The following is a 26,564-nucleotide window of genomic DNA, read 5'->3' on the forward strand; positions in this document are numbered from 1 at the left end:
GTTACGAAACTGTGAATTTTTCGAAAAACTAAAGACTTTCTTATCCCAGGAATATATTACCTTAGCCGTATTTGGCACAACTTTTTTTGGAATTTTGGGTCCTCAATGCTCAACTTTGTACTTGTTTGGTTTAATAACTATTTTGATCTGAGCATCGCTGATGAGTCTTATGTAAACGAAACGCGCGTCTGGCGTATTAAATTATTATTCTGGTACCTTTGATAACTATTTACACCACTAGGTCGATGCCACTGCTGGTGGACGTTTGGTCACCGAGGGTATCACCAACCCAGTAGTCAGCACTTCGGTGTTGACATGAATATCAATTATATGGTCAATTTTATAAATTTCCTGTTACAAAACTGTGAATTTTTCGAAAAACTAAGGATTTTCATATTCCAGGAATAGATTACCTTAACCATTTGGCACAACTTTTTGAAATTTTTAGTCCTCAATGCTCTTCAACTTTGTACTTGTTTGGCTTTATAACTATTTTGATCTGAGCGTCACTGATGAGTCTTATGTAGAAGAAACGCGCGTCTGGCGTTTTAAATTATAATCCTGGTACCTTTGATAACTATTTACACCACTAGGTCGATGCCACTGCTGTTGGACGTTTCGTCAACGAGGGTATCACCTGCCCAGTAGTCAGAACTTTGGTGTTAACATGAATATCAATTATATGGTCTTTTATAAATTTCCTGTTACGAAACTGTGAATTTTTCGAAAAACTAAAGACTTTCTTATCCCAGGAATATATTACCTTAGCCGTATTTGGCACAACTTTTTTTGGAATTTTGGGTCCTCAATGCTCAACTTTGTACTTGTTTGGTTTAATAACTATTTTGATCTGAGCATCGCTGATGAGTCTTATGTAAACGAAACGCGCGTCTGGCGTATTAAATTATTATTCTGGTACCTTTGATAACTATTTACACCACTGGGTCATTGTCACTGCTGGTGGACGTTTCGTCCCCGAGGGTATCACCAGCCCAGTAGTAGCATTTCGGTGTTGACATGAATATCAATTATATGGTCATTTTTTTAAATTGCCTGTTACAAAACTGTGAATTTTTCGAAAAACTAAGGATTTTCTCATCCCAGGAATAGATTACCTTAACCATTTGGCACAACTCTTTAGAATTTTGGGTCCTCAATGCTCTTCAACGTTGTACTTGTTTGGCTTTATAACTATTTTGATCTGAGCGTCACTGATGAGTCTTATGTAGAAGAAACGCGCGTCTGGCGTTTTAAATTATAATCCTGGTACCTTTGATAACTATTTACACCACTAGGTTGATGCCACTGCTGTTGGACGTTTCGTCAACGAGGGTATCACCTGCCCAGTAGTCAGAACTTTGGTGTTAACATGAATATCAATTATATGGTCTTTTATAAATTTCCTGTTACGAAACTGTGAATTTTTCGAAAAACTAAAGACTTTCTTATCCCAGGAATATATTACCTTAGCCGTATTTGGCACAACTTTTTTGGAATTTTTGGTCCTCAATGCTCAACTTTGTACTTGTTTGGCTTAATAACTATTTTGATCTGAGCGTCACTGATGAGTCTTATGTAGAAAAAACGCGCGTCTGGCGTTTTAAATTATAATCCTGCTACCTTTGATAACTTTTTACACCGCTAGGTCGATGCCACTGCTGGTGGACGTTTCGTAACCGAGGGTATCACCTGCCCAGTAGTCAGCACTTCGGTGTTGACATGAATATTAATTATATGGTCATTTTTATAAATTTTCTGTTACGAAACTGTGAATTTTTCGAAAAAACTAAAGACTTTCTTATCCGAGGAAAATATTACCTTAGCCGTATTTGGCACAACTTTTGGGAATTTTGGGTCCTCAATGCTCTTCAACTTTGTACTTGTTTGGCTTTATAACGTTTTTTATCTGAGCGCCGCTGATGAGTCGTATGTAGAAGAAACGCGCGTCTGGCGTTTTAAATTATAATCCTGGTACCTTTGATAACTATTTACATCACTGGGTCGATGCCACTGCTGGTGAACGTTTCGTCCCCGAGGGTATCACCAGCCCAGTATTCAGCACTTTGGTGTTGACATGAATATCAATTATATGGTAATTTTCATAAATTTCCTGTTACAAAACTGTGAATTTTTCGAAAAATTAAGGATTTTCTTATACCAGGAATAGATTACCTTAGCCGTATTTGGCACAACTTTTTGGAATTTTTGATCCTCAATGCTCTTCAACTTTGTACTTGTTTGGCTTTATAACTATTTTGATCTGAGCGACACTGATGAGTCTTATGGAGAAGAAACGCGCGTCTGGCGTTTTAAATTATAATCCTGGTACCTTTGATAACTATTTACACCACTAGGTCGATGCCACTGCTGGTGGACGTTTCGTCACCAAGGGTATCACCTGCCCAGTAGTCAGCACTTCGGTGTTGACATGAATATCAAACATATAGTCATTTTTATAACTTTCCTGTTACGAAACTGTGAATTTTTCGAAAAACTAAAGACTTTCTTATCCGAGGAATATATTACCTTAGCCGTATTTGCCACAACTTTTTTGGAATTTCAGGTCCTCAATGCTCAACTTTGTACTTGTTTGGCTTTATAATTATTTTGGTCTGAGCGTCAATGATGAGTCTTATGTAGAAAAAACGCGCGTCTGGTGTTTTAAATTATAATCCTGCTACCTTTGATAACTATTTACACCACTAGGTCGATGCCACTGCTGGTGGACGTTTCGTAACCGAGGGTATCACCAGCCCAGTAGTCAGCACTTCCGTGTTGACATGAATATCAATTATATGGTCATTTTTATAAATTTACTGTTACAAAACTGTGAATTTTTCGAAAAACTAAAGACTTTCTTATCCCAGGAATATATTGCCTTAGCCGTATTTGGCACAACTTTTTGGAATTTTTGGTCCTCAATGCTCTTTAACTTTGTACTTGTTTGGCTTTATAACGTTTTTGATCTGAGCGTCGCTGATGAGTCCTATGTAGACGAAACGCGCGTTTGGCGTTTTAAATTATAATCCTGGTACCTTTGATAACTATTTACATCACTGGGTCGATGCCTTTGATGGTGGACGTTTCGTCCTCGAGGGTATCACCAGCCCAGTAGTCAGCACTTCGGTGTTGACATGAATATCAATTATATGGTCATTTTTATAAATTTCCTGTTACAAAACTGAATTTTCCGAAAAACTAAAGATTTTCGTATCCCAGGAATAGATTACCTTAGCCAGTATTCAGCACAACTTTTTGGAATTTTGAGTCCTCAATGCTCTTGAACTTTGTACTTGTTTGGCTTTATAACTATTTTAATCTGAGCTTCACTGATGAGTCTTATGTAGAAGAAACGCGCGTTTGGCGTTTTAAATTATAATCCTGGTACCTTTGATAACTATTTACACCACTAGGTCGATGCCACTGCTGGTGGACGTTTGGTCACCGAGGGTATCACCAACCCAGTAGTCAGCACTTCGGTGTTGACATGAATATCAATTATATGGTCAATTTTATAAATTTCCTGTTACAAAACTGTGAATTTTTCGAAAAACTAAGGATTTTCTTATTCCAGGAATAGATTACCTTAACCATTTGGCACAACTTTTTGAAATTTTTAGTCCTCAATGCTCTTCAACTTTGTACTTGTTTGGCTTTATAACTATTTTGATCTGAGCGTCACTGATGAGTCTTATGTAGAAGAAACGCGAGTCTGGCGTTTTAAATTATAATCCTGGTACCTTTGATAACTATTTACACCACTAGGTCGATGCCACTGCTGTTGGACGTTTCGTCAACGAGGGTATCACCTGCCCAGTAGTCAGAACTTTGGTGTTAACATGAATATCAATTATATGGTCTTTTATAAATTTCCTGTTACGAAACTGTGAATTTTTCGAAAAACTAAAGACTTTCTTATCCCAGGAATATATTACCTTAGCCGTATTTGGCACAACTTTTTTGGAATTTTGGGTCCTCATTGCTCAACTTTGTACTTGTTTGGCTTAATAACTATTTTGATCTGAGCATCGCTGATGAGTCTTATGTAGACGAAACGCGCGTCTGGCGTATTAAATTATAATTCTGGTACCTTTGATAACTATTTACACCACTGGGTCATTGTCACTGCTGGTGGACGTTTCGTCCCCGAGGGTATCACAAGCCCAGTAGTAGCACTTCGGTGTTGACATGAATATCAATTATATGGTCATTTTTTTAAATTGCCTGTTACAAAACTGTGAATTTTTCGAAAAACTAAGGATTTTCTCATCCCAGGAATAGATTACCTTAACCATTTAGCACAACTCTTTAGAATTTTGGGTCCTCAATGCTCTTCAACGTTGTACTTGTTTGGCTTTATAACTATTTTGATCTGAGCGTCACTGATGAGTCTTATGTAGACGAAACGCGCGTCTGGCGTTTTAAATTATAATCCTGGTACCTTTGATAACTATTTACACCACTAGGTTGATGCCACTGCTGTTGGACGTTTCGTCAACGAGGGTATCACCTGCCCAGTAGTCAGAACTTTGGTGTTAACATGAATATCAATTATATGGTCATTTTTATAAATTTACTGTTACAAAACTGTGAATTTTTCGAAAAACTAAAGACTTTCTTATCCCAGGAATATATTGCCTTAGCCGTATTTGGCACAACTTTTTGGAATTTTTGGTCCTCAATGCTCTTTAACTTTGTACTTGTTTGGCTTTATAACGTTTTTGATCTGAGCGTCGCTGATGAGTCCTATGTAGACGAAACGCGCGTTTGGCGTTTTAAATTATAATCCTGGTACCTTTGATAACTATTTACATCACTGGGTCGATGCCTTTGATGGTGGACGTTTCGTCCCCGAGGGTATCACCAGCCCAGTAGTCAGCACTTCGGTGATGACATGAATATCAATTATATGGTCATTTTTATAAATTTCCTGTTACAAAACTGAATTTTCCGAAAAACTAGAGATTTTCGTATCCCAGGAATAGATTACCTTAGCCAGTATTCAGCACAACTTTTTGGAATTTTGAGTCCTCAATGCTCTTCAACTTTGTACTTGTTTGGCTTTATAACTATTTTAATCTGAGCTTCACTGATGAGTCTTATGTAGAAGAAACGCGCGTTTGGCGTTTTAAATTATAATCCTGGTACCTTTGATAACTATTTACACCACTAGGTCGATGCCACTGCTGGTGGACGTTTGGTCACCGAGGGTATCACCAACCCAGTAGTCAGCACTTCGGTGTTGACATGAATATCAATTATATGGTCAATTTTATAAATTTCCTGTTACAAAACTGTGAATTTTTCGAAAAACTAAGGATTTTCATATTCCAGGAATAGATTACCTTAACCATTTGGCACAACTTTTTGAAATTTTTAGTCCTCAATGCTCTTCAACTTTGTACTTGTTTGGCTTTATAACTATTTTGATCTGAGCGTCACTGATGAGTCTTATGTAGAAGAAACGCGCGTCTGGCGTTTTAAATTATAATCCTGGTACCTTTGATAACTATTTACACCACTAGGTCGATGCCACTGATGTTGGACGTTTCGTCAACGAGGGTATCACCTGCCCAGTAGTCAGAACTTTGGTGTTAACATGAATATCAATTATATGGTCTTTTATAAATTTCCTGTTACGAAACTGTGAATTTTTCGAAAAACTAAAGACTTTCTTATCCCAGGAATATATTACCTTAGCCGTATTTGGCACAACTTTTTTGGAATTTTGGGTCCTCAATGCTCAACTTTGTACTTGTTTGGCTTAATAACTATTTTGATCTGAGCATCGCTGATGAGTCTTATGTAGACGAAACGCGCGTCTGATTTTTCAAAAAACTGAGGATTTTATTATCCCAGGAATAAATTACCTTAGCCGTATTTGGCACAACTTTTTTGGTTTTGGGTCCTCGATGCTCTGCAATTTTGTACTTGTTTGGCTTTATAACTATTTTGATCTGAGCGTCACTGATGAGTCTTATATAGAATTTCAATCCTGGTTACTATGATGAGTTTTTTTATAACCACTGGGTCGATACCACTGCTGGTGGAGTTTTAATTCCCCGAGGGTATCACCAGCCCAGTAGTCAGCATTTCTGTGTTGACTTAAGTTGTCATTGATATGTTCATAATTATAAATTAACTGTTAACAAAACTTTGAATTTTTTAAATACTAAGGCTTTTCTATCTCAGGAATAGATTACCTTAGCAGTATTTGGCAAAACTTTTAGGAATTTTTGGTCCTCAATGCTCTTCAACTTCGTACTTTATTTGGCCTTTTTAACATTTTTTTATTCGAGCGTCACTGATGAGTCTTTTGTAGACGAAACGCGCGTCTGGCGGAAATATAGAATTTCAATCCTGGTATCTATGATGAGTTTTTTTTATGTAGACGAAACGCGCGTATTAAATTATAATCTTGGTATCTTTGATAACTATTTGCACCACTGGGTCGATTCCACTGCTAGTGGACGTTTCGTCCCCGAGGTTATTACCCGCTCAGTAGTCAGCACTTCGGTGTTGAGATGAATATCAATTATATGGTCATTTTTATAAATTTCCTGTTACAAAACTGTGAATTTTCGAAAAACTAAGGCTTTTCTTATCCCATAAATAGATTACCTTAGCCGTATTTGGCACAACTTTTTGGAATTTTAGGTCCTCAATGCTCTTCAACTTTGTATTTGTTTGGTTTTATATCTATTTTGATCTGAACTTCACTGATGAGTCTTATGTAGACGAAACGCGCGTCTGGCGTATTAAATTATGATCCTGAAAAGAGCCCTTGCCACACAGAAAATTATAAAAAGTAAATAAAGGCAACAGTAGTATACTGCTGTTCAAAAGACAGTCAAGATCTTTAAAGAGTTACATACCAATGCAAAATTAAACAAAGATGATATATCTCCTTATTGTCAAAAAATGTGGACGTTCAAATTGTGGTGTTTCTAAAAATGTTATGGAAGGAGAATCATATGAATTTAGATTGGGAGAGATTTTCACTATTAAGAACTCTTTTACATACGCATCGGGAAATTTAATTTATGCAATTAAATGTAATTGGTGCCAAAAAGATTATATTGGCCAAACAGGAAACACATTAAGGCAGAGATTTACAGTTCAACGTCAACGCATCCGACAACCCGAAAGTAGGATGGTCAACGTTAGTGAACACCTGGATTTATGCGCTACCAATTTATTACCAAAATACTAAGTTTTCCCATTTTATCAATGTGACGACCAATTCACTAAAGAAATGAGAATAAATAAAGAAAATATGTTCTTCCAAAAGCACAAACCAAGTCTTATCAGATAAGATGCTACTTGTGTTAGGGTAACGTCCCTTTTATGTATTGTAACGGACTAACAAACGTGACGTAACGCTACCATTAGTTATTCAGTTCATTCAGTATCATCCATGATTGTCACAAAGGCGTGAAACCGGTTGGAGAACAATGTAGATAATTAATGGACTTTACAAGCATTTTGAAATTTATTTTTTTATAGTTCTACTAGTGTGGACGCCTGCGGACAGTCAGCAGGGTTTAGGAACATCCATTGTTCGACCTGCTAGTCAAATGCGTTTTGTTAGACTAGTTCTACTATTGCAGACGCAGAATTCAATTTTTAGTATATAAATTTGTTTTGCATGCGCACGTATAAGAATTGCGGTTTTCATCCAACGCAATCATAGGTTTGAGCGGTATTTTCAATTTAGACTTATTTATATTTTTTTCGTTTGGGCTTGTATTATATGTGGCTTCGAGTTTATATGATCCGTTCATCCTATTTTGACTCTTCAAAATTCAAGAGTCTATCCAAAATTGAGGTAAATTATATGGCCTTCCAAATACCGTTTCGATTCCTAATATGACTGAAGAGACATAAATTTTCGAAATTCGAATATGGTGTACTAATTTTTGCACCTTTGGTTTGCGATATACCATCTTTGCCGCAAGTTTATTGTTTTTTGGTTGGTATTAAATTAATAATTAGATCCATTTTGTTACATCTGGTGATCCTTTTATTTGGCAATCGCCAATGACAGTCAGCAGGGTTTAGGAACATCCGTTGTTCGACCTGCTAGTTAAATGCGTTTTATTAAAATATACGTAATCACTTTTTATAAATTTATGGAAAATGTTGTTTGTGCTGTATTTAGACCACTCTACTAAGAAATTTGTTTTGCATACACACGTATAAAAATTGCGGTTTTTATCTAACGCAATCATAGGTTTGAACGTTGTTTTCAATTTAGACTTGTTTATATTTTTGTTTGGGCCTGCGTTATATTTGCCTTCGGGTGTATATGATTCTTTCATCTTATTTCGACTCTTCACAATTCAAGAGTCTATCCAAAATTGAGGTAAATTATATGGCCTTCCAAATACCGTTTCGATCCCTAACATGACTGAAGAGACATTAATTGTCGAAATCCGGATATGGTGTACTAATTTTTGCACCTTTTGTTTGCGGTATACTATCTTTTCCGCAAGTTTATTTTTTTCTGTTTAGTATTAAATTTATAAATTTTAAAAGATCCATTTTGTAACATCTTGTGATCCGTTTATTTGGCAATCGCCAATGGCAGTCAGCAGGGTTTAAGAACATCCGTTGTTCGACCTGCTGGTCAAATGCGTTTTGTTAAAATATACTTTTTCACTTTTTATGGTCTTCTGGAAAAAAGTTGCTAGTGCTGTATTTAGATACCGCTACTAAGAAATTTGTTTTGCATGCACACGTATTGCTGTTTTTATCCAACGTAATCATAGGTTTGAACGTGGTTCAATTAAGACTTATATATACATTGTGTATATATGTTACAGTAAATAGATGAACTAAAGAATCACATGTAATTACTAAACAATTCATTAAATACCTGTAATAACTAATCAATTTAGTAATTTTGTATTTTCTGATCAATTCAGTGATTACAGATAACCACTGATTTGTTTGGTCAATTTTACAGCTATTTACTAACTTGATATTTTTGTTTTAAAATTTAAGCATAATTGTTAAAATATTTTGGACATCATTCAAGAAACCTTATAAAATGATGAAAACAACACGTTATAAATTGCATGGGTTCGTAGCGCTTTTCTGGATTAACCTTCATTAGGATCGATCAAAGCCAAATATTTGAAAGCCAAGGATGTATTAGGACCCAAAACGTTGAAGAGTTCGTTATGCCCGTGTGTGTAGTGATGTCATAGATTTTAACGAACGTAATCAATGCATCACTGGTAAATTATTAAATCAAGGATTTCGTTACCATAAATTACGAAAAACTTTTGCTAAGTTCTTTCATTGATACAAAGATTTGATTAGTAAAGTTGGCTGTACTTGTAGAAAACTGATTAAAAACGGTATTTCACATCCTAAATATTACGGTAATATTGTACTTAAAGCGCGGAAATCACTATGTGATCCGTGTAAACTTATCGAACCTTTAAACAGGCTTATTAGTAAAGGTTATCTTACCAATGTTGTAATTAGATCTTTGAATATAGTTTACATTGGCACTAATATCGATTTTGTCATCAGCAAATTAAAACATAACTAAATTTGTATTTTTTTTCAAGTGGGATGTATAAAGACACACCCACGTTCGTTTAGATCTATAAAGAGGTTAAACTCCTAACTATTCTACTGTCTGTCGATACATTTATTTTTGGCATTGTACTAGTCATGTCTTCTTTGACTGTCCATGACGTTAAAATACTAAATCCCTGGGATGTGTGTTAGTTGATTTTAGTCTCTGATGCATGATTTTTTATTATTTATTGTTTATGCTTTTAACTAGCTGTCGGTAACTGCGAGTACTCTCAAATCGTACTTTCTTGTTTATTTGACCTGTTGATACTAATTGTATTGCTTTTTTGTTATTTAATGTTATTCAGGGTTATATCTGGTCTATATACCAGCTTTGATAAGTGTTTGGTATAACTATAAATTTTCACTTTGTACTATGAACATAAAAAAAAAAATTTATTTTGTAATAATATTTCCTTTCTCTATTGGTACTGGACACGTAAACCTAACAACAAAATTATTTTCATTTACCTGTGTTTAAAGTTATTGCAAATGGATGGTATTTTTGTTCGAGCATATTGTTTTTCTTTAATTGTTTAACATTTCTTACCGATATAACATGTTACTTTTATTATTCTTCCCTTAGTATATTTATTTTGTATTCAAAATTATTTATTTTGTAAAAATATTTCCTTTCTCTATTGGTACTGTACATGTATACCTAACAACAAAATTATTTTCATTTACCTGTGTTTAAAGTTATTGCAAATGGATGGTATTTTTGTTCGAGCATATTGTTTTTCTTTAATTGTTTAACATTTCTTACCGATATAACATGTTACTTTTATTATTCTTCCCTTAGTTTATTTATTTTAAACATGTTTTTAATTTGTTTATATGACAATAAAGATTATTATTATTTTGGAAAGTATAATAATATTTAAAGTTAAAAAATAAAATCCTTTAACTGAAATAAAATGATGACATGTCTTAATAAAAGAAAAAAATATTGATTTGAAATCTTTGTCTTGTTTGTTTTATTATGAAAAATAGAACTGAAAAAAATATTTCATATTCTGACTGAATAAATTGACAAAGCACAGTTAATAGTTTACTCTTTTAATGAGGTAAAATTTTCTTTGTTATAGTTCCATTGCAATACATGAATATGCAAACAATTTGAATCTTATACCTTTGTGGTGTTCATAATATTACGTTTATATTTGCAAATTTATAAAATAAACACTTTTCCTGTTAAGTTTTAGTTTTCTTGTTTCAGCTTGCTATGTACAATTATTCAGTCCACTACATAAGAGTCAAGTAAATAAATTATTTCATCCACTAGAATATTCCTACAATTCTTAGACAAAACATTTTTGCAATCTGTTCTTCAAAAATCCTCCTCCGTACATCTTTATTGGATGGAGCGATTTAAATGAGTGGACAAAGCAAGTTCATTTGGACAACAAATTACTAATATATTTTTTCATTCCTCCCTTCTTTCAATTGATAATTACGTTGTTGCATTTACATGATTTAGTTCTTGTGCATCTATGATCATGATAATATGACTCCTTTTTGTTTATAGTCATTATGTTGAAATTTCCTCTTTCTTATGTAGGAAAAAAACACATTCCATTTCAAATTAATAAAAAAAGTCACACTATATAGAAAAATATCAACTTTAAGTTTTCTGTTCAGTATTGACCTGTTGAATGATGATCATGAAAACCAAGATGTCTGACCTACAAATACACAAAACTCAAAAATTATAAATGAAGAGAAATACAGCAATAAAATGGCTACTTTATCATGTTTATGTACATTTTGATAAAACTTTCATTTGAATATTTAAAATTGTAAGTACTCTTATTTCAGTGCTTTGTGTCTATGGTTTTCATATTAGTTGTTTTTGTGCCTTGTTGCAGTCTTTTGAGTTAAGCCAATTGCAACAAATGTTTACAGTTTGTTCAAAGCTTGTGCTGTTATTAAAACCACTGTCCTAGGTTAGGGGTGGGATGGGTGCTCACAAAATGTTTGTTTTATTAGTTGATATTTGCTATGAATTAGCTGTCAGTAACTGTGAGTACTAATAGATCTGTATGTTGAGTCTTTTTTGTTACAGGGAAAGAATAAATGTCCAGCCACATCCGGTCTGTGTTTTTGATAGCTGTTTTTCTGCTTTGTTGCATTCTAATGAGTTAATAAAATTGAGAATGAAAACGGGAATGTATAAAAATAACCTGACCCAAGAGCAGAAAAAAGCCCTTTTCAACTGATTTTATAGTTTTTATATTGAACTGACACTTACACCACTGTCCTTAATTAGAGGGGGATTTGGTGCCAGCAAACATGTTAAACCATGCCACATTTTGTAAGTGTCTGTCCCAAGTCAGGGGTCTATTATTCAGTGGTTGTCAATTGTTGCTATATATCATATTTGTTTTTTGTTTATTGTTTTGTGCAAAAATCAGGCACTTAGCTTTCGCCTTTGTGGTGTATCCCCCAAGCATGTTTAGTATGGATAGACATTATGCCCTTTTTAAATGACGCCATGCCCTTTTTGAATTGTTTTACATTTGTTTTTTTGAATTTCATGGCCTTTTATAGATTACTATGCAGTATAGGGTTTGCTCATTGTCGAAGGCTGTACAGTGAACTAATTTTGTTAAATTTCATGTCATTTTATCCTTATTGGAGAAAAGTCTCAATGGCAATCATACCGCTTCTTATTTTCATATCAACCCTGCCATATTTTGCCTGTCCGAAATCAGGAGCCTGTACATAGTTCAGTGGTTGATGTTGGTTCACGTCCGTCATATTTGTTTTTTCATAACTTGTTCATTTTTATGAATTAGTCTGGTATATTTGAAGTTTGAATTGATGTTTTGTTCCAAATTTTGTTTGTGGTGTCTTTTATAGATGACTATATCATGTATAGGTTATGGGTTTTCTCATTATTTACAGGTCATCATTGGCCTCTAATAAGTAATTGCATTGCTTTCATCCACTTAATTGAACTCTGGTGGATAGTTTTCTCATTTACCATACCACATCTTATTTTCATAATAATCATTATTCAAGGGCAATAACTTTTATAGAAGTGGACTTACCATTTAGGCTTTGTTGACGTCTGAAATCTATTTTTGTTGATAATCTCTTTTGTTTATAGTTTCCCTTTATCTTTAATGTTCTTGCCCTACACATAAAAGGGTAAACATTATCATTTAATGACAATAACTACTATTACATAATTAGTAGGCAACTGACAATTTTGGATCATTTGTATATCTTGTCATGCTCATCATTTTTTTTGTTTAATATTGTCAATATTCTATGAAAATGAGGTCACAGTAATATTAACCTTGGCAGACAGACAACTTCTTATTTTTATATGACACCTTGCAGTCATTCCATACACTTACAAGTAGACATATGCTTATAATATCTGATAAAAAGAAAAAACCAAGAAAACTTAGCATTGACCAAAGAACCATAAAATACGGTCATGGTTATATAAATCTGCCAGACAGACATGCACACCTTACAATCGTTACATCCGCCAAATATAATTTTCCTGTTGCTTAAAGCATATGATAAACTGACAAAACAATGCAAACTTTTCATTGACCAATGAACCATGAAAATGAGGTCAAGGTCATATAAAACATGCCAGACAGACATGTGCATCTTACAATCATTCCATTCACCAAATATAGGGGCCTTATTGCTTACAGTATCCGAAAAATAGACCAAACCACAAAAACTCAACATTGTCCAATGTACTATGAAAATAAAGTCAAGGTAAGACGAAACTTCTCAGTCAAACATATCATGATATGCACCTTACTATCATTCCATACACCAAATATAGTTGACCTATTGCTATTTTGAAAATAAGAAAATAGAAAAACTGACCAAAAAACAAAAAAATAACATTGAGCAATGAACCATAAAAATGAGGTCAAGGTCGAATAAAACATGCCAGACTAACATGTACATCCTTAAAAATTTTCATACACCAAATATACTTGACATGTTGCATACAGTATTAGAATAAAATGCTCCGCTGGGTGCAGCTTGATACGACCGCAGAGTTAGAACCCTGAACAGTTGGGGCAAGTATGGACACAACATTCAAGTTTGATACAGCTCTGAATTTGGATTACGATTAAATATTTGACACAGCATAGGTTTCTGACACAGAATGAATGTGGTCTAAGAACTTAAAATTTTTTAATTTACCTATTATGGTCCAATATGCAAAATCTAAATACATACACGGTTAGATTCAGCATATCAAAGAACCCCAAGAATTCAATTTTTGTTAAAATCAAACTAAGTTTAATTTTGAACCCTTTGGACCTTAATGTAGACCAATTTGAAAAGGGGACCAAAAATTAAGAATCTAAATACACGGTTAAATTCAGCATATCAAAGAAGCCCAATATTTCAATTTTTGATGAAATCAATCATATCATTATTATTTGCTTTTATACATAAATAAAAAATAACCAACTTAAAATGGAAAATTTTAAAGAAAAAAAATAGGAAAATAAAATCCCCCCCCCCCCCCCATTTTTTTAATCCCCTTATGATTCATCACCCCCAAACTCAATCCCAGCCTTCCCTTTGTAGTATGTTACCTTGCAGTACAATTTCAGAAAGATCCATACACTTGAACACAAGTTATTGTCTGGAAACTAGAAAAATGCTTGTTTTTTTGCCCCTTTTTGGCCCCAAATTCCTAAACGTTTAGGGCAATTACCCCCAAACTCAAACCCAGCTTTCCCTTTGAGATATGGAACCTTGTAGTACAATTTCATAAAGATTCATACACTTACACACAAGTCATGTCCTGAAACTAGAAAAAGGCTTGTTTTTTGCCCCTTTTTGGCCCCTAATTCCTAATATTTTAAGGCAATTACCCCCAAAATCAATCCCAGCCTTCCCTTTGTGGTATGGTACCTTGCAGTACAATTTCAGAGAGATCCATATACTTGAACACAAGTTATTGTCTGGAAACTAGAAAAATGCTTATTTTTAGCCCCTTTTTGGCCCCTTATTCCTAAACGTTTTGGGAAATTACCCCCAAACTCAATTCCAGCTTTCCCTTTGTGATATGGAACCTTGTAGTACAATTTCAGAAAGATCCATACACTTACACACAAGTAATTGTCATGAAACTAGAAAAATGCTTGTTTTTTTCCCCTTTTTTGGCCCCTAATTCCTAAAATTTTGAGGCAATTACCCCCAAAATCAATCCCAGCATTCTCTTTGTGATATGGAACCTTGTGGTACAATGTCAGAGAGATCCATACACTAACACACAAGTTATTGTCTGGAAGTTACAAAAATGCTTATTTTTGGCCCCTTTTTGGCCCCTAATTCCTTAACTGTTGGTACTATAACCCCAAAAATCAATCTTAACCTTCTTTTTGTGGTATTGAACCTTATGGTAAAATTTCATATAGATCCATTCACTTAAACTAAAGTTCTTGTGCGAAAACCAATGTGTCTTCGGACGAAGACGCCAATGTCATACCAATATACGACCGCAAAAATTTTTTGCGGCCGTATAAAAACTGGACATTTTTACCTAGGAATAGTGATGTCTTGGACTAGGAAAATTAGTCTGGGGACATAAATTACTGACATCAGACTAAATATACTAGTAAATTCTGTATCCATGGACTTTTTATACTAGTTATATTTGTCTGACCAGACAATTTTTACAAGGACTAATTTATCTCTTACACTAGTTCTCAGAGAGACATGTCACCTTACCTTGACACATAATTCTGACTCTGAACAAACCAGTATTTGCTCTTACTCCTTAATAATACTGCGTGCTTAGGGGAGAAGCAGCAAATACCAACTTTAAAGTCTTTGGTTTTACCCTGTTGGGTTCAAAATAAACAACCTTCTGCACTTGAGGTTAACACGCTACCACGAGACCAGGCAGTATAATATAAGGAGTTTACCCAAGATTTAAAGTTTCCAAGTTTTTGCAAAAACTGGATCAAAATCATCATTGAAAAGCAATAACTTTTTAATAAGATTTACAAATGTAAGTTTCTCTTTAAATATTACAGTTTTAGAGATAAAAAGGCAAATTCAAGAAATATGAAGAAAAAAAAAAGGTAAAAATCTGTATTTAAGGCAACAACTCCTATGAGTCAGCTGCCAGTTTTGATGCCATTTAAGGTGGCTGGGTGGTATAAATATGTAATATAGGATTTTGCTATTTTTTTTTATAAATGAATGCAAAGCTAGTTTTATTGAAGAATCTCTCATGAAACCTAATATAAGATTTTTTTATATTTGTGTTTTTTTTGTTGCTTCAATAGTCTTTTTAATTAATCAAAAATAAAATCAACAAGTCACCGTCTAGTTAAGACAAAAAATTTACATCATTAAAAATAATGGATTTTTTTCAAAAAGGGAGATAAATGACACATTTTTCTAATTTTGGGATCATATATAAACAGACCTGGTTATAAAAACTTGTTAAACCTTCTATACATGTAAGACCATATATAATATATTTAATATTTCCAAACAACTGCAGTTGATTTGCACATTGGTTGCCATGGCAACCAGCAGTCAAAATGGAAAATAACTCATTTTTAGGTTTTTTTTTAATTTTCAGTTCAAATTCAAGACCATACAATTTGAAAAATGAGCAGGCAGTATCTACTTTAATAGGGATGTGTTTGTTTTTAAAACCTGCATATTTATATGAACTGTGGAATCCCTGGGGCAAATAGTTCTTAGTTTGTCTGTCCGTTCTCTTGCTTAATACCACTGGTTTCAGTTGATAATTTAAGTATCTCTTGCTTGATTGTAATAAAACTTGGAGACTCCTGACTTTTTTTATGAAACCTAGACTCACTCAGACACCTGACTTACACTGATTTTTCAGATTACAAGACAATCCATCATCTGCAATAAATATCCCACCCCAGGGATCTCCACCATTAGTATTCCAATTGTGATGAAACTTTGCAAGAAGGTATTTTTATTTTGTTTTTGGTGTTTTGTACATAAATCAGGCTGTTTTGACATGTTTGAATTGCCTTACATTTTTCACTTGGTTTTATAGCTTGCTAAACGGTATGGAGTTGGCTCACAGTTGAAGGCCATATGGGGACATATAGTTCTTTAATTCTATCTCTATTGGTCTCTGGTGGCAAGTTTTCTCAGTGGCAATCATGCCCCGTATATCCCATCTTTTTATATATATTTGAAATTTTATACACAATGCTGACAAATATAGCACACAGGAAAACTTCTATGTTTGTTGTATAATGGAATTATTAGAAGATCCATTTATATCTAAGTTTGACAAAGACAAATTCTTCTTTCATTTCCTAGTACTTGTTTATGTATAAAAATTAATAAATGAGATAGTTGAACCTGATACACCCGCCATTTACGGGTAATCATTTTTTATATCTGTCAATTTATCCGTTTTATGCTTTTGAAATTACATAACAAAAAATTTCAGGTTAAATAGTGTGTTATCAGATTTGTATTAAGTAGAAAATGTGTCTATAAGACACAGGATGTCCTGCCATTAAATGTAGGTCACAGTAATCAAATTGTTGATGACCTGAGTAGTACGTAATATAGATACAATGGATAAGCGTAGATTCTTGAAAAAGAAACCATGAGCCCGGAGGGCGAATTGTTTGTTTTTCATAAATCTACGCTTATCCATTGTATCTATTACTTAAACTCTTGTGTTGATTTCTTTTCAAAATTAAAGCCTTTTCTTAATTAGAAGGTATTGTAAGTGAATATAAATAGACATGTTATCATGTGAAACGATGCATTAACAAGGTTCACAATTAATTAGTTAAGGAAATACAAACATAACATAACACGTCCGTCTTCGAATTATTATGCATCTGAATATCATCCTTAATTTACAAAATAAGACATGTTTGAATTTATTTTTAAGTATATATAATAAGTATGTTACCAAAATTTCTAGCAAGAACCCTTATTATCGGCACATCACAATTTACTCGCATAGGTATTTGCGATTAAGCATTTGTAAAGACATGTAGTAAAACAGATGAAATCATATTATATAAATATAAAACAGAAATGGATAAATTGAATGTAATAATTTTTTATCAAATACCCGAATTGGCCAAAAATAATCCAAAAACATAAACGGGAAAACCAGCTTTTACAAAAATATTCACACTAACATAAAAAATAAGAAAAACGGAAAAACTAAAGAAAAGATACATCAACAATAATACAGGGATTCGAACCTAAACCGACAAGTCTCTCTCTACCTTTAACTTGAATCTTCAACTCATTGATCTTAACCACGTTAACCTGGCGGCTACTGATTTATACTATACGATTGCCTATTATGTATATATAAATGTACAAGCCCTGTGTGTCCGTTGTAGCGATGAGTATCCTATGTTCATTTATATATATATAATAGACATCTAACTTGCAACCCATTGGTAGCCGAGAAGTTTCATGGATGTGTTGATGTCAGTCACATATAACAGATTTCAAGGAGGGGTTCGATTCCCAGTGATGGCATATAAAAGTTACAAAAATTGAAGGTAAGTTTTTAAATTAATTCCATTAGTGAACAGAAATCAGTAAATTAGCTAATTCAAACATAATTAAATTAGGCACACAAAGGAAACAATTGAATATAATTTGGTGAGTCCATTTCAGCGACAGATTTAGGAAGAGTTGATTCTAGAAAAAGAATCCACGGCAAATGAATAGGCTGACGTCACGACAATGGTTTAACATATAAGAATACTGTGGTGGTGATATATCACAATAGGTTTCTGTGAAATGAACCTTAACACAAGACTTAACCAAAGACACAAAAGCAGTAAATGTAGGTCATAGTGACTCAAGTAATGTATTGTACTACTAGTATACAAGATGTCTGTGGAGAAAAAATATCATCGATATATTACCATTAGTTTCTGAGAAATGAAGCTAAATGCAAAACTTAACTGGAAAGGGATGTACATACTTATGGACCGACAAGGGTATATTAGTATATCTATATAATCCATCCACATTTGTGGCAGGGCATAATAAAATCCAATCTTGACAACTTTTTCAAATAAATATAAATAACAACATGCAGTATTGTGACAAAAGTACTCATTTATGATCATATTTCAGTTCCCATAAATTACTTATTCAGATTCAATAAATTCCAAAAAAAAATTAATTAATATAAAAGTGTTGAAAAGCATGGTTTGATTAGTAGCAGGCCAACTTTACAGGTTTATTCTATTCATATAACCTTATGACTTTCTTTTCAAAGTGTGCGAATTTTTTAAAATCCTGTTCTGTATAATCAGGTTATGCAAATACCTGTCACCCACCCCACCCCCTAATTGGGACTAAAATTACATGCAAGTTTTCCACTCAAAAGTAAAAATTGAAAAATATATTGCATCAGCATACATTGTACTTCTTAACATATGCAAAAAGAATTTATTTCCTATAGCTTCTGTATTAATTTTTATGTGTAAATATGCGTTATTGCCTATATTGACAAAAATAACCTTTTTCAATCATGATGATGATGAGTTTTTAACGACCTTGACTGGCTATACAGTCCTTGCACAGTCGTTTTTCTTTAATTCAATTATACATGGCCAAGAACATTTTATACTCATGTGGAAGAATTAAATAACCTTAAAAATTTTAAATTGGTACAAAAAATACATTTTTATGTCATGCATGTAATCTTTAGATAATCTTTTACTTTTCAGGCACAGGCACATATTAATTTAAATTTTGAATAATTGTAATAAATCTTGAATCCTTGATACATTGAATGATTCTTCAATTGCTTTACATACATGCTACATAATATATTAGGGCATTTAAAAAGCACTTTTTTGCAATATTAAAATTTTTAAACCACAAAATTGATATGTGTACATGTAGTTAAAATTGTTAAATTAATAAATGTAAAAAATAAACTACCTAAGCTAAATAATTAAAATGGATATATCAGTATTGTCTTTAATAAAGATTGTATTTTTACTTTGTCAACTCTTTTATAATTCCCTAATCTAAGGTCTATGGTCATGCAAAGTCTACAATAAATGTCTATTCAGTTTGAAAATAAAATTGCCTAGTTTGGGAAGTCTTTTGCCCCTTTTTTCGAAATCATGGATACACATTTGTAACATTTTGTTAACTGCATTTCTTTTAGACAATACCCGGCATTTAAAATGAAAATATAAAAAAAAACACACTAGACTTGCATTTTCTCAATAAGATTTTTACATGCCTTTTATAGCTGACTATGTGGTATGGGCTTGGCTCATTGCTGAGCATGTTGTGGTACAGTGACCTATTGTTGTTAATTTCTGTGTCATTTGTTCTTTTGTTTTATTGGATATCATACCACATCTTTTTTTTTGTATAATGTTCTACTTTTAGGTAAACATATATATTAAAATCATAGACTATCTACCAGCTCTAACTCAAAATATGGACGTTCACTTCCCATATGTTAAAATGTACAAAAAATGTACATTCATTTGTATGTAATAAAGAAATTATAAAAGTATCGAATCAATGAAATAACATGAAACACCTTTTACGTTATGCCACTGTGATAATAATTATAAGAACTATTACATGTACCCCCATTTTTCAATTCCAACTAATTTATAAGCATAGCCTAATTTGAATTAATCTAACTTTTTTAATTCTGTCCAGGAAAAGTGTACTGTACTTGCAAAACACATACTGATATATCTTTATTAATTAAGACATTCGACATAAAATTTTGCAAAGAACACAAAATTTTAATACAACAGTAAATTGTTTAAAATATATAGTTTAATATGCACCTCACCTTATCCATGTTATTATAAAATAATCAACACAGTTTGATATGTGCCAAGTTTTAAATGAATAATCTACAGGGATGGACCCAGAATTTTTGAAAAAGAGGTTGGTGGGGTTTTTCCCCAAGATTTAAATAAACAACATATATACTGCTGAGAAAAAAACTTTTAGTTTATGGGGGATTGGAAATCAAAGTTTTCCCCGTGAACCAGTGCACAACCAAAAAATGTACATAAAATGTTTAAAGAGTTCATATTAGTTTTGTATTTTTTATCAATTTCTTTAAAAATTCAAGCCAGATAAACCTAGTAGAAGCATGCACAGTACAATCAGGAATTAGTGAAAAACACATTTGGGGGGAAACAAGTATGTAACAACATGAATACTCAAACAAGCATTCTGCAAGTATTGTATGGCAATAAATAGTCCCCTACCGGTTAAAAATTCATTGTATTGCCTATTGGAACAAAATTCTTATTTGATCTATAACTTTGTCATGGAGTAAACTGTTTAACAAATATCAAGTCAATATATCCAAGCATGACGAAAAAAAGTGTTGAATTAACTGATTATTTAAGTGAATTTTCTAAGTCAAAGGATCATAACTCTGCACAAAATCATCAGACCGGGACAAAATTCAAACTTGATATGTTACTTGTCATGATAAAACTATGTTCTAATTTTCAAATCAATATCTTAAAGCATGACGAAAAAAAGTGCAGAAAACTGATTATTTGAGCGAAATTTTCGAAGTCAAAGGACCATAACGCTTGCATAAAAACCAGACCGGAACATAATTCAAACTTGATCAGTACATGTAACTTGTCATAATATAACAATACACCAAATATCAAATCAATATCTTCAAGCATGAAGAAACAAAGTGTGGAAAATTGATTTGTCGAACTGACGGATGGAAAGACAGACGGACTGAGTGCAAACCTAAAGTCCCTTTCGACTTCGTCGGTAGGGGACTAATAATCTAAACTAACAATAGAGTAAATGAAAATTCTGTTTGCAAAAGAAAGAAACTCCTGCCTTTTTTTTTTACGAAAAATCAAATGGTAATTAGTATTAATTTACTTATGGTGTCTGATGTAGACAACATTCTGTATGTATGTGCCTGTCCCAAGTCAGGAGCCTGTAATTCAGTGGTTGTCGTTTGTTGATGTGTCACATGTTTGTTTTTAGTTCATTTTTGGTACATAAATTAGGCTGTTAGTTTTCTCTTTTGAATTGTTATACATTTGTCATTTCGGGGCCTTTTATAGCTGACTATGTCACATTGTGGTATGGGCTTTGCTCATTGTTGAAGGTCGTACGGTGACCTATAGTTGTTAATTTCGGTGTCATTTGGTCTCTTGTGGAGAGTTGTCTCATTGGCAATCATACAACATCTTCTTTTTTATATATAACACAACTGCCAAGCCGCAAATAAATGGTGATTAAGTCAACACACAAGGAGTCGATTTAAAAAAAACCTCACAACTAACATTGATCGTATATGAATTGTTTATGACTTACATTGTACTATCGATCTTAGTTGTAAGTTTAATTTGAAAACGACTCCTGGACCCTAAGTGGTCTGTAAATAATGTGTCATAACATTTACCACAAGTACATTGTACAATGAGCATCACTCATTTTAGTGTGGGTATTGCTGTGTGTTTGCTTATTCCACATTGGGTAGAGGTATAGTGGAGGGTTAACATCTGACAAAACATGTTTAAGCTCACTGAAATATTGTTTGCGCCTCACCCTGTCCCAAGTCGGGAAATTCTGGTCTTTTTTAGTCTTGTTTTTGGATTTTCTTGCTGTGTTGAATACCCATCATAGATTCATACCCATGGTGGCTTTGGGTCATTTTCTGCTATTTGGTCGTCGCATTGTTGTCCTGACATATTTCCCCGTTTCCATTTTCAGTTTTATATAATTTATAATACACATTAATTTTTGTCCCTGTTTTTTGTTTTTTTCCCATTTCCGTTAAAAAAATTAACTTTCAAATGATTTTATGGTCGTGAATCACTCTTGTGCTGGGATCATTCGCAGACGATGTAAATTATATGGCGAAGAATCTTCAATAAATGAAGGATCGCTAGAAACTTAAAGAAGAATTACTTACATTATTCATTGTTTGTTTACAAAATATTACATACATTTTACGCATATTTCCGGGTCCTTTTCTAGTGTAAAACAAGTGTGAAACTGCTTCATAAGCTACTAAAATGAAGATCGTGTTCTAATATTTTCGATCTGCGTTTCAGTATTCATGAAAAGCAGCCCACGTGTTCGATTATTGTGATTTATCTTGTGTTTATCTTCTCTCGCCGGCAAGAACATGCCATTACCACAAAACGGAAGTGCATTTGCAACAATGAAAATAGCAATAATAAATTTTAGTAAATTCTCGAATTACAGTTTTCAATTACAACATTCTTTTGTTATATATTTAGATAAAATAGATTCAAAATTAATTATCATTTACAATTACGACAATAGGTATGACTTGCGATATCGATGCGCAACTTCCTGCGAGGTTGGCGCGAAAATTTGAACCCGCGAGCCCCCTTAAAATGGACAGTAGATTTTATTTTTCAACATTCTGATCATTTCTACCCTTGTCAGATATCGTCTATCTATTTTGGCCTTTTGTAGCTTATTACGCAGTTTGGCTTTTTAGCCCATTGTTGAAATCTGTACGGTGACCTATATAGTTGTTAACTTCTGTCTTTAGTTTCTGTTGAAGAGCCTACGGTGACCTATATAGTTGTTAACTTCTACGTCTTTAGTTTCTGTTGAAGAGCCGTCACATTGGCAATGTCCAATGATACCATATTTGTATATGTTTTTGTCATGTAGGTGTAAGGGAGTTACCATTTGATTTTTATGGGGGGGGGGGGGTAGGATGAAAAATGTTGTCCTGCATTTTTTTTAAGTTGTAATCTCTGTCCTGCCTTTATATTTTTCACTCTATTCGATCCTGCCTTTTTTTTTTATTAGTTTATCCTGACTTTTTTTTACATAAATTGTCATCCTGCCTTTTTTTTTTTTTGCCATGTTGCTCATCCTGCCTTTTTTTTTTACTCAAAACTCCTGTCCTGCTTTTTTTTACAAATTTCATCCTAGCTTCCCCCCCCCCCCCCCCCCACCCCATAAAAATCAAATGGAAACTCCATAAGGAGACAACCTTTTGATGTTCTGGTGGGATAAAAAGTGGAGACAGATTTTTCATCACCTGGCCTGGTTAGTTTTTCAGGGTTCGTAAGGATAGAAAATCCGGCAAATTGTAACAATTAAACCCCTGTTGTACGACCATATTTGCCAAAAGATTAGTCCAAAAATTTATGACGTCTTGCAAGGCTATTTTAACTTTTTTCTGGCCACATAATAGTCAAAGTTGTGACTGAGTGCGGAAATATGAAGATAGATGGATAGAAAAAAATTAAAATAGTCTTGCAAGACGTCATAATTATTTTGACTACCTAAAGATGTAACCTTATTCTTACTTGTTTGGGGAAAAGGAGAATTAACCGAACCACTATACAATCTAAATCAGTGAACTGAATTATTGTCTTTTGCAGTAGTCCGAGTCGACATCTGTAACTAATCATGCAAATTGATAGTCAACAGTATCGTCGATATACCTTTTTCAAAATGTCAGCTTACGACAAAGAATCACTGGTGATAGGGGAGTGTAACCAATAAATTGATCCTAAATCAGATAAGATTTTCCCAGTAACGGAGAACCCCTTTCTTTGAGTGACTCTTGAGTGAATATAAATAGTGACGGGGGTCTCACAAATAAATATAAATCTGAATTTCAGGAACATCGATAAGCAAAGTAAACTTACATATTAATCTCCAAGTTATTTACGTTAAAGACAGACTGTGCTCCTGAATTAATGTATTAACTTATACATTTGCGTATATTACTCGGGGGGGGGGGGGGGGGGGGGGGCACTTCCTATATACAAGGTGATAGGACGTGCCGCTGGAATAGGTCACTTTTTCTAGCTTGAAAATATGGGAATAGGTAGGGAAAACTGTCAGAAATATATGATAAGGTCGATAAAGTTCCAATTACTTGTATATGTACTTGTATATGCAAAGCCCTGTCATTTTTTCACAGCCGAAAGTCTCGCCGTAAGTAAACATTACACACAGAATCTTAGCCTTAAATATTCCACTTTTCCAACACACCCCACGAAACCCAACCAATATGGGAAAAGGTTACAATTTTACCGACGCAATATATGAAAAGGTATACATTTTTAAGATCTAAATTATATGAAAAGGGTGGGGTAATAGAACCCAAGCGAAACCCCTATCAATTAAGTATTGAAGTGCCCCTCCCCCTCCCCACCCTCCGATGTATTTTACTGCTACAATCACGCGACCGTTGCTGAGCAGAGAACCATACTTTCAAGCCAGGGTCAGTCTATACTAACAGTTATAGTATAGAAAGTCCCTGTAAAAAGGCAGGCAAATCCTAACAGTACTGTAACTTAATGATACATGTATATCAAGTTACAGCACCTCACCCAGCACAGTTAGCACACTGCATGGTGTGTGTCAGTCTTATAATTAAAACTGTGTAGGTTCATATCGTTTGATTCAACGTTTTTTCGGATATTTTTAGGACCGTTGTCAACATGGTCAAATCCGACCTGCCACTTTGCAACCTGACCTGCAAAAATATAATTCGACTAAAAACAAAGCCAGTCAAAATTGCTTTTTGAGACTGGGCGACTGAAAAAGTTTTAAAATGTGACCTTGTGACCCTACTTGAAATTCTCCATTCATCGGCGTGTGTCGGTGTGGCTAAAAAAGGGGGCATTGGTTTTTTTTCTTGGGACAAAAAATTGTTTCTATCTTTGTTAAAAAAAATCAAGACCAATCATAAACTTTTTTTTCAAAACTCAGTGTCGTATTTTATTGTTTTCCCAACAATGTTTAATAAAAGCTTAAAATGTTTGTTTCACTTCCCTCTGACTTCCCTCCTGATTTTTTTTCTCAAGAAATTATAGAATCTGTAAATGGATATATGTCTGTAGTCACAGTCATGCATTTAGATAAGAAATTCCAGCATGCATCATCAAATAATTCATGTGTATTTGTGACATCAACAAAACTGAAACATTATATTATTTCCCAGTAATTATGTAAATCATTTTGATTTACAAGTATATATGTCTGTATATATCTCACCCAGCACAGTTAGCACACTAATATATAATGCATGTATATATCTCACAGGCACTTGTCTCAGAAAAAAAATCTATATACTTTAATTAAGGTATATAGGGGAAAAAATCTGAGACAAGTGCCTGTGATATATCTGTCAGTCCTAGAATAATAAATATAATAATTGTATCTTAATCTTTGGAAAAATCCAATTATTAAATTGTTAAATTCTTTTACTTCATAATTATGTCAAAGTATACTTTTTAAAGTTTTAAATTTTAAAGTTAAAATAAATATTCCGTTTTGATCAAAGGAAAATTTTTTTTAACTGTAATGACATGGTCAGTCAACGGATTTGTTGCATGGCTGATTACAGGTAATTAAAGCATGCAGTAATTTTCCATTACGACAGTGCGTGTACCCTGGGGTGTGTATAACGTTTTAGAAATACCATAGTTTTCTAGAGAACATCCTGTCGATGTGTAATACAGATTGATGACATTACACAACATTTATTTCGTTAAATATAGTTAAGTATCTGTGTCCATTCCCTGTTGCAACACTACAAATTTTTCGAAGAAAAAAATGTTAAAATTTGAAGAAAAAAAAATCATTTATATAAAATAAAGAAGAAAAAAAGTAGCAAATAAACTTATGTTATTTGCCTATCCTGCAGTAGACAAGAAATTGAGGATGAATACCATTTCTTCTCAGTCTGTCCATGCTATACATCATTGAGGGATACCTATATACAAAATATTAATAAAAATCTTAATTTCAATTTTATTAAATTGCAGTCACCTATAACACTGAGGCATATGACCGCACTTTTAAATAGCAGTCTGCCAGTCATTATAAATATCACCATAAAGTATATTAATGATTGTTTTTTATTGAGAACATCTGTATAACTTATGTTTCTAAAAATACATGAATATTGTTTTTACAAAAAGAAGTTTAATACATTTTTC

At 33.3% G+C, this 26,564-nt stretch overlaps 1 protein-coding gene and 1 long non-coding RNA gene across 2 annotated transcripts in view; one reads left to right on the forward strand and one right to left on the reverse strand.

Annotated features, from left to right (window-relative positions):
• Positions 1-26,564, forward strand: part of LOC127719686 (basic phospholipase A2 Cc2-PLA2-like) — a 202,494-nt gene that overhangs the window by 150,844 nt on the left and 25,086 nt on the right. The window lies entirely within an intron of this gene.
• On the reverse strand, positions 10,650-24,359 carry LOC127719690 (uncharacterized). The gene is made up of 3 exons (XR_007990451.1): positions 24,054-24,359; positions 12,645-12,730; positions 10,650-11,276 (listed from the first exon to the last, which is right to left on the reverse strand). It is a non-coding gene; the product is annotated as an uncharacterized LOC127719690 (long non-coding RNA).

This window comes from Mytilus californianus, unplaced genomic scaffold (assembly GCF_021869535.1).
Source record: "Mytilus californianus isolate M0D057914Y unplaced genomic scaffold, xbMytCali1.0.p SCAF_11, whole genome shotgun sequence".
Lineage (NCBI taxonomy): Eukaryota > Metazoa > Mollusca > Bivalvia > Mytilida > Mytilidae > Mytilus > Mytilus californianus.